Raw genomic sequence first — 7086 nt, 5'->3', positions numbered from 1 at the left:
TGTGATGAGGGACGGTATATAAAATAAAATAAAAATAAAACATAAGTAATATCCAGGTACTAGCTTCCACACACTTCTACTATATTCTAGGAAATAGAATCCTTTAGTCACATGTGTTGTAGTAGTTTCTAGCATGTTCTAGCTATATGTTGTAACTAGAATATTTGTATCTCTTTTCCTAGCTTATGTAGTGTTCTCTAGAACACTCTAGTTGTGAGTAGAGCTAAGGAGAGAAGGCTCATGCAGCCTATAAATAGAGGTCCAGCCTCTACATATGTAACCAGACTATGTACCATCTACCTATAAATAAAGAGAACTTTATGTTCTTGTTTTAAGATCTTGGATTAGATCTTGTGTTGAGAGTTTGGATTGAACTCTTGACAGCCCCGCCCCTAGAGCGATATCTAGCTTACGCCCCTAGAGGGATATCTAGCGCAGCACGTTGAAGCGGTTCCTTCAACATTTATGCTGTCCACATTGTAGCAACACGGTGGAGTTGTTCCTCCACAACTTTGTGCTGCTTCAGGTGGTATTAGAGCCCTGCTGATCCGTTCAAGTTGTGGTTCCCTCATTGAGAGCGAGCTGCAACAAGCAATGGAGGAGTTGGGAAAGAGAATGGATGCTGCAGAACAACAAATCCAAGCGTTGCGTGAAGATCTTAACCGGAGATTTGATCAGCTAGTTGATGTGATCAGAAAGGGTGTTCCTCCTACTGCCAATGATGAAGAATCATCAAAGGATGGTGAAGATTCTCAGCGGAGAAGAAAGGGAGGTCATCTTGGAGCAAAAACACCTCAACCACATGTTATTCGGCGTACCTCAAGAAGGCCAACTTATGATGAAACTTCCGAAGATGAAGAAAATGATGAGGGCCTTGAAGAACCTGACCTCTATGCACATCCAAGAGTACCCAACACTACGTATGCGAGGGATACATACAATGTGAAAGCTGAGATCCCTAATTTCAGTGGAAATGTTGATATTGAAGGGTGCCTTGATTGGTTGTACGAGGTCGAGACTTTCTTTGAATTCATGAATATTCCAGAAGACCGTAGAGTCTCTTTGGTCGCATACAAGCTGAAAGGAGGAGCTGGTGCATGGTGGCATCGCCTTCAAGAAGACCGCAGACTCATAGGAGAACCTCGTGTGCGATCTTGGCGGCAAATGAAGAATCTTTTGAAGGGGATTTTTTTGCCTGCAGATTATGATCAGATCCTATTTATTCAATTTCAGAATTGTGCCCAAAGAAATAGGACTGTTTCAGAATATACAGAGGAGTTTCTAAGGCTACAAGTGAGGTGCAACCTTGCTGAAACAGAAGATCAACAAGTTGCAAGGTACATCAATGGTCTCAGTGATGTTATCCGGGATCGTTTAATGATGCAGCAAATTTGGTCCCTTGATCAAGCACAAGCTCTAGCCTTAAAGGCCGAGAGGTTGGTAAAAACAAGAAAGGCAAGTAAGGCTCCATATTCTCATACGGAAGCCTCACCTAGGAGTAGCTCCCATAAAGCGGAAGAAAAGACCACTCAACCCAAGGCAAAACAACCTACCCCAAAACAAGTTGGTGGTAAGAGCAGGGCTAAGCCTGTGATAAAATGCTATAAATGTGGTGAAGAGGGACATGTATCTAGCAACTGCTCATTGAGGAAATTTGTCAACACCACAATCCATGATGGTGAAGATGATGAAGAATATGAATCTGAAGATGTAGAAGGACAAGATATTTGTGAAGACGAGGGAGAGGAGGTGGTATGCGTGATTCAGCGGCCCTTGTGCTCAACACCGCAGCCCGACAACACACAACAAAAGAAAATATTTGAGAGCAAATGCACGGTGAATGGCAAGGTATGCAAATTAGTGATTGATAGTTGCATCTGTGAAAATCTTATCTCTCAGAATTTGGTGAACCATTTAAAGCTTGAGACACATGATCATCCAAACCCCTACACTATTGGGTGGATCAAGAAAGGAGTGAATATGAGGGTCACCAAACAATGCAACTTGCCACTCTCTTTGGGCAAGCACTATCACGCAAATGTGTTATGTGATGTTGTTGATATGGATGCCATCCATGTTCTTCTTGGGAGACCTTGGCAATACGATGTGAATACAACACACAAAGGGAAGGAAAATTCTTACTCTTTCACTTGGAACAAGCGGAAGATCATCATTCTACCAAATCAATCAAATCGTAATAGCTCCAAGGAGAATGAGAAAAGTGACCTCAAACGGAGGCTAAAATCATTCTAGGTTGGTGATAAGGTGATGGTATACCTCCGGAAAGAAGGACCGCCATTAGACATCAAAGAGAAACTTAGATGGTGGAAATACGGACCCTTCTCTGTTCTAAGGAAGATAAATAATAATGCCTACATGATAGATCTTCCAGCTGAGATGGGAATATCCAACATATTCAACGTGGCAGACTTGGCTCTTTATCATCCAGAACAAGCACTCTATGAAGATAACTCGAGGACGAGTTCTAAACAACCAGGGGAGAATGATGAGGGACGGTATATAAAATAAAATAAAAATAAAACATAAGTAATATCCAGTACTAGCTTCTACACACTTCTACTATATTCTAGGAAATAGAATCCTTTAGTCACATGTGTTGTAGTAGTTTCTAGCATGTTCTAGCTATATGTTGTAACTAGAATATTTGTATCTCTTTTCCTAGCTTATGTAGTGTTCTCTAGAACACTCTAGTTGTGAGTAGAGCTAAGGAGAGAAGGCTCATGCAGCCTATAAATAGAGGTCCAGCCTCTACATATGTAACCAGACTATGTACCATCTACCTATCAATAAAGAGAACTTTCTGTTCTTGTTTTAAGATCTTGGATTAGATCTTGTGTTGAGAGTTTGGATTGAACTCTTGACAGCCCCGCCCCTAGAGCGATATCTAGCTTACGCCCCTAGAGCGATATCTAGCGCAACACGTTGAAGCGGTTCCTTCAACATTTGTGCTGTCCACATTGTAGCAACACGGTGAAGTTGTTCCTCCACAACTTTGTGCTGCTTCAATCTGGCCATGGCCAAGGTGCTTGACAAGTTGGTGGATGGAGCATCTTCCACTACTTTTGGGGAAGGTAGGCAGCCAACCCCCACATTGTGAGGTGTAGTATAAGCTTGAGCTCATGCCAAATGAGATCAAGCTGGATGGGGTTGGAAGTTATCTAACTTGGAGGGGGATGTTGATTCATGCCCTCAAAGAGATGCCCTTGAAAAGTTCAGAATGTGCATATGGTAAGTGGGCTAGGGATCCATAAGATCATCGATCACTTTCTACTATAGTGCTTTCTTGGTAGTTCTCTCATTGTGCAGTTTCTCATTCGAGTGCAACGGCTGAGTTACTAACTATGGCTATTTTATAGTAGAGGTCACCGGTTGAGTTACTAGCTATGGCTCTTTTATAGTAGAGGTGAATTGGCTGCAGTGGTTGCTTGAGGATGTTGGTATTTGTGTGAACTTCTCTTTTGTTAGACCGTGTAGGTGGTATCAGTATTGTGCTGTCACCCTATGAAGCACAGGCGCACCAAGCACATTGGAGTAGATGCTTCCTTCACGTGCTCATGTGTGCAGGATCGAGTACTTGTTGTACAATATGTGTCTTCCGAATTACATTAGCAAATCTCTTCAGGAAGGCCTAGACTAGAGCACAACTCGGTTTCTACCTCGCCAGACTCAGTCTTGTTGATCTACCATGAGTTTGAGGGCGTCTATTAGAGTTGTATATATTTTCCATGATCATATCCATTGTATAATGATTTTTCTGCATATTTACCACAAATGTACATCTCTATATCAGACTATGACCTCATGGAAACATAAACGGGTGAAATAATTTTCTCTGTTCTTCTAGGCAATATCTGGGGTACCTAGGATCAAGGACAACTACAACCCATCAACGTGGATGCTAGAAGTTACTTCTGCATCCATGGAAATCCAACTGGGAGTAGATTTTGCACAAATATACAGAGAATCATCAATGTGCAAGTAAGTTTCGAAGAACCAGCTCAGTTAGCGCCAGTGCCTTAACAATCTTAGTTTATGACTACATGATGAATTATGAAGAAAAGTTTTGTGTCAAACAGCCTGTAATTCTTCCAGCCTTCCACAATTCTTCAAAAATAAACAGGCATGTGGGTCTCAAAAGTCAGTTTTGATCAGAATGGAATATAAGCATGGGTCACCATACCATACTTGACAGAGATCTCATTTAGTGTTTAAATCAAACTTATCTGAATATTCGTGCTAACCAGTATGTAAATGTGGTGATCAAAGGGACAAGGACATGCTGGTAAAGCACTTGAGCATACCAGCACCAGATACGAGTGATCTCCATTTTCCAACACGGTATCCACAGAAGTTTCAGGAGCAATTCAAAGCTTGCCTCTGGAAGCAGAGTTTATCATATTGGAGAACCCCTTCCTACAACCTAGTGCGAATGGTGTTCATGACATTCATATGCATTTTCTTTGGTGCAGTATTCTGGCAGCAAGGCAATATCAACAACTTGTGAGTAAGCCGTCTCTCATTTCTATATCTTAATTGATGCTATTGTGGTAGAATATGACTGAAGTTGCTTGTTTTGTTTGAGGATAGAAACGACCAACAAAGTCTGTTCACCATATTGGGGTGCATGTATGGATTCACTCTATTCGCCGGCATTAACAATTGCCAAACAGTGATGCCATTTGTCTCCATTGAGCGCTCTGTCGTGTATAGGGAAAGGTTTGCAGGAATGTACTCTCCTTGGGCCTACTCCTTCGCGCAGGTCTAACCACATGAATGTTTCAAACATATTATACTACTTCTATGTGCAGGCATTGACTTGTCTTTTTTGCGAGATAGGTTGCCATGGAGATACCTTATGTGCTGGTACAAGTAGTGCTGTTCATGTTGATAGCATACCCGATGCTAGGGTTCACATGGACAGCAGCGAAGTTCTTTTGGTTCATGTACACCATGGTGTGCACGCTGCTCTACTTCCTCTATATTGGAATGATGATGGTGTCGCTCACCCCCAACATCCAAGTCGCGTCCATACTTGCATCCATGTTCTACACCCTACAAAACCTCATGTCTGGATTCATCGTGCCTGAGCCAGTAAGTCCTAGCCATCTTAACTCTAGTACTCCATATATATTTTACCTTTAGGAATCAAAAGAATAGTGATTAAAGGTAATTTATAAACATATGGCAGCAAATACCAAGATGGTGGATATGGCTCTACTATATCTCCCCACTGTCATGGACGCTCAATGTCTTCTTTACTACACAATTTGGGGATGAGAACGATAGCCTGGTCGTTGTATTTGGAGAGACCAAATCCATTGCAGTGTTCATGAAGGACTACTTTGGTTATCGGCGTGACCTTCTGCCACTGTCAGCCGTGGTTCTGGCAGCATTCCCCATCCTTTTTGCTGTCGTCTTTGGTTACAACATCTCAAAGCTCAATTTCCAAAGGCGATAGGCACACAAATATTTGAAGTAGTAAAAATAGAACCGCGGTATAGAATAGATATTGCATCTGTGTACTAAATTTTAGAGCATGTGCTTGCTTGCAACACAAAAAAGGTCCGTGCATTTTCGCGTAAACGTGATACATGGTACAACAGAATTACAATGGCGACTTGCTACTGACCAGTACTTGAGAAGTTGTGTGATATTGTTGTCAATAGAGGCTCTTAGGCTCTTGCTTTCAGGCTTGTCTCAACTTTTGTAATGGAAGTCTTATACAGATGAAAAAATGCAACCCTGACAGTTTTCAACAGCAGAATAGAACTGGTATCAGCTGTTCAACAAAGATTTTTATTTTATTCGAAAATGAGTTGAAAAAGGATGATGAACCTATCTCATACATTCTTCAAATGATAGACTCTATGTGTGATATCTTTAAAAATGTAAGTTCATTTAAAATTCTTCCCAAAAGGAGTGAACCAGCATGCTCTTAAAATTATTGAAGAAGATAAGAAAGAGGTAGAACATACAGCAGTAGAGAAAATTAAAATGCTTAGTGATATATACCTAATGTTCCTCTTAACAATATGCCTTCCCGTTATTGTTTCCAATAAGGAGTGTCCTTAGCATTGCTCACTAGTAGTCATTTTTCGATAAAGGATGCTTAATTGCTTTGAAAAGCAATTACATCCAGCCTCCAGGATGCACACAGCCGTTTATAGGTTTCAAGTGAAAAGTCTGATAAAGCAAAACTAGGAGAAATATATATCGAAGCGATGAATTATAAGATGTCTAAGGTGTGGGTGGGGCTTCAATCCGTAGACTATGCTGCCACCCATGTAGGGAAAAAGTATCCCTCGCCGTAGTCTCCAACCGTGTACACCTCCGTAAATAGGTCTCGGTTCTACACTCACTGAAGAGGTAACCACAAACGGAGAATACATGTACATCTGTAGATAATCTGCAAAAGGGAGCAATTTTTATCGTTAAAAATGTTGTCAGTTCTACTTAGCCAAAGCGCTCAGATAACTGCTAGCGCCCCCACCCTATGAAGCAACTTGAACCTTGAATCGACACCATGAAGCCAATTGCCAAAGATATTGGCCACATGTGGATGCAGGGTAGACGCTACTTGGATGACTGACCATATAGATCTCGCAAATTGGCACTGGAAGAAAAGTGTTTAATAGTTTCGTCCTGTTGACAGAAAACACACCACGTACTTCCATGCCAATTTTACTTGACAAGATTGTCTTTGGTGAGAATAACTCCTCGACGAAGGTACCATCCAAAAAAATTAATTTTTAATGGTATCTTCATCTTCCAAAATTTCTTATTATTATGGTATGTCAGAATGAAGGATCACATTGTAGAGTGATTTTACCGAGAAAGTGCCATCTACAGTAAGATTCCACCTAAATTTGTCTGGTTCAGGTGATAGTTGTATATCTCCTAACCGGTGAATCAGGGAATTCCATGCCGACAGCCTTTGCCCTAGTAAAACTCGTCTAAACATCACATTCGGAGGTGAATTAGCCATTACCGTGGCAATGGTATCACTTTTGCGACGAATAATACTATACAAAGCAGGATATTGTTCACTTAAGGGTGCATTGTCTA

The 7086-nt window shown here is 41.2% G+C and overlaps 1 pseudogene; it reads left to right on the top strand.

Moving 5' to 3' along the window:
- Nucleotides 1-5479, top strand: part of LOC124655190 — a 16746-nt pseudogene extending 11267 nt beyond the window's left edge.
- The last annotated feature ends 1607 nt before the right edge of the window (nucleotides 5480-7086 follow it).

This window comes from Lolium rigidum, chromosome 5 (genome assembly GCF_022539505.1).
Source record: "Lolium rigidum isolate FL_2022 chromosome 5, APGP_CSIRO_Lrig_0.1, whole genome shotgun sequence".
In the NCBI taxonomy this organism is placed as follows: Eukaryota; Viridiplantae; Streptophyta; class Magnoliopsida; order Poales; family Poaceae; genus Lolium; species Lolium rigidum.
This window is presented reverse-complemented; position numbering and strand designations above follow the sequence as displayed.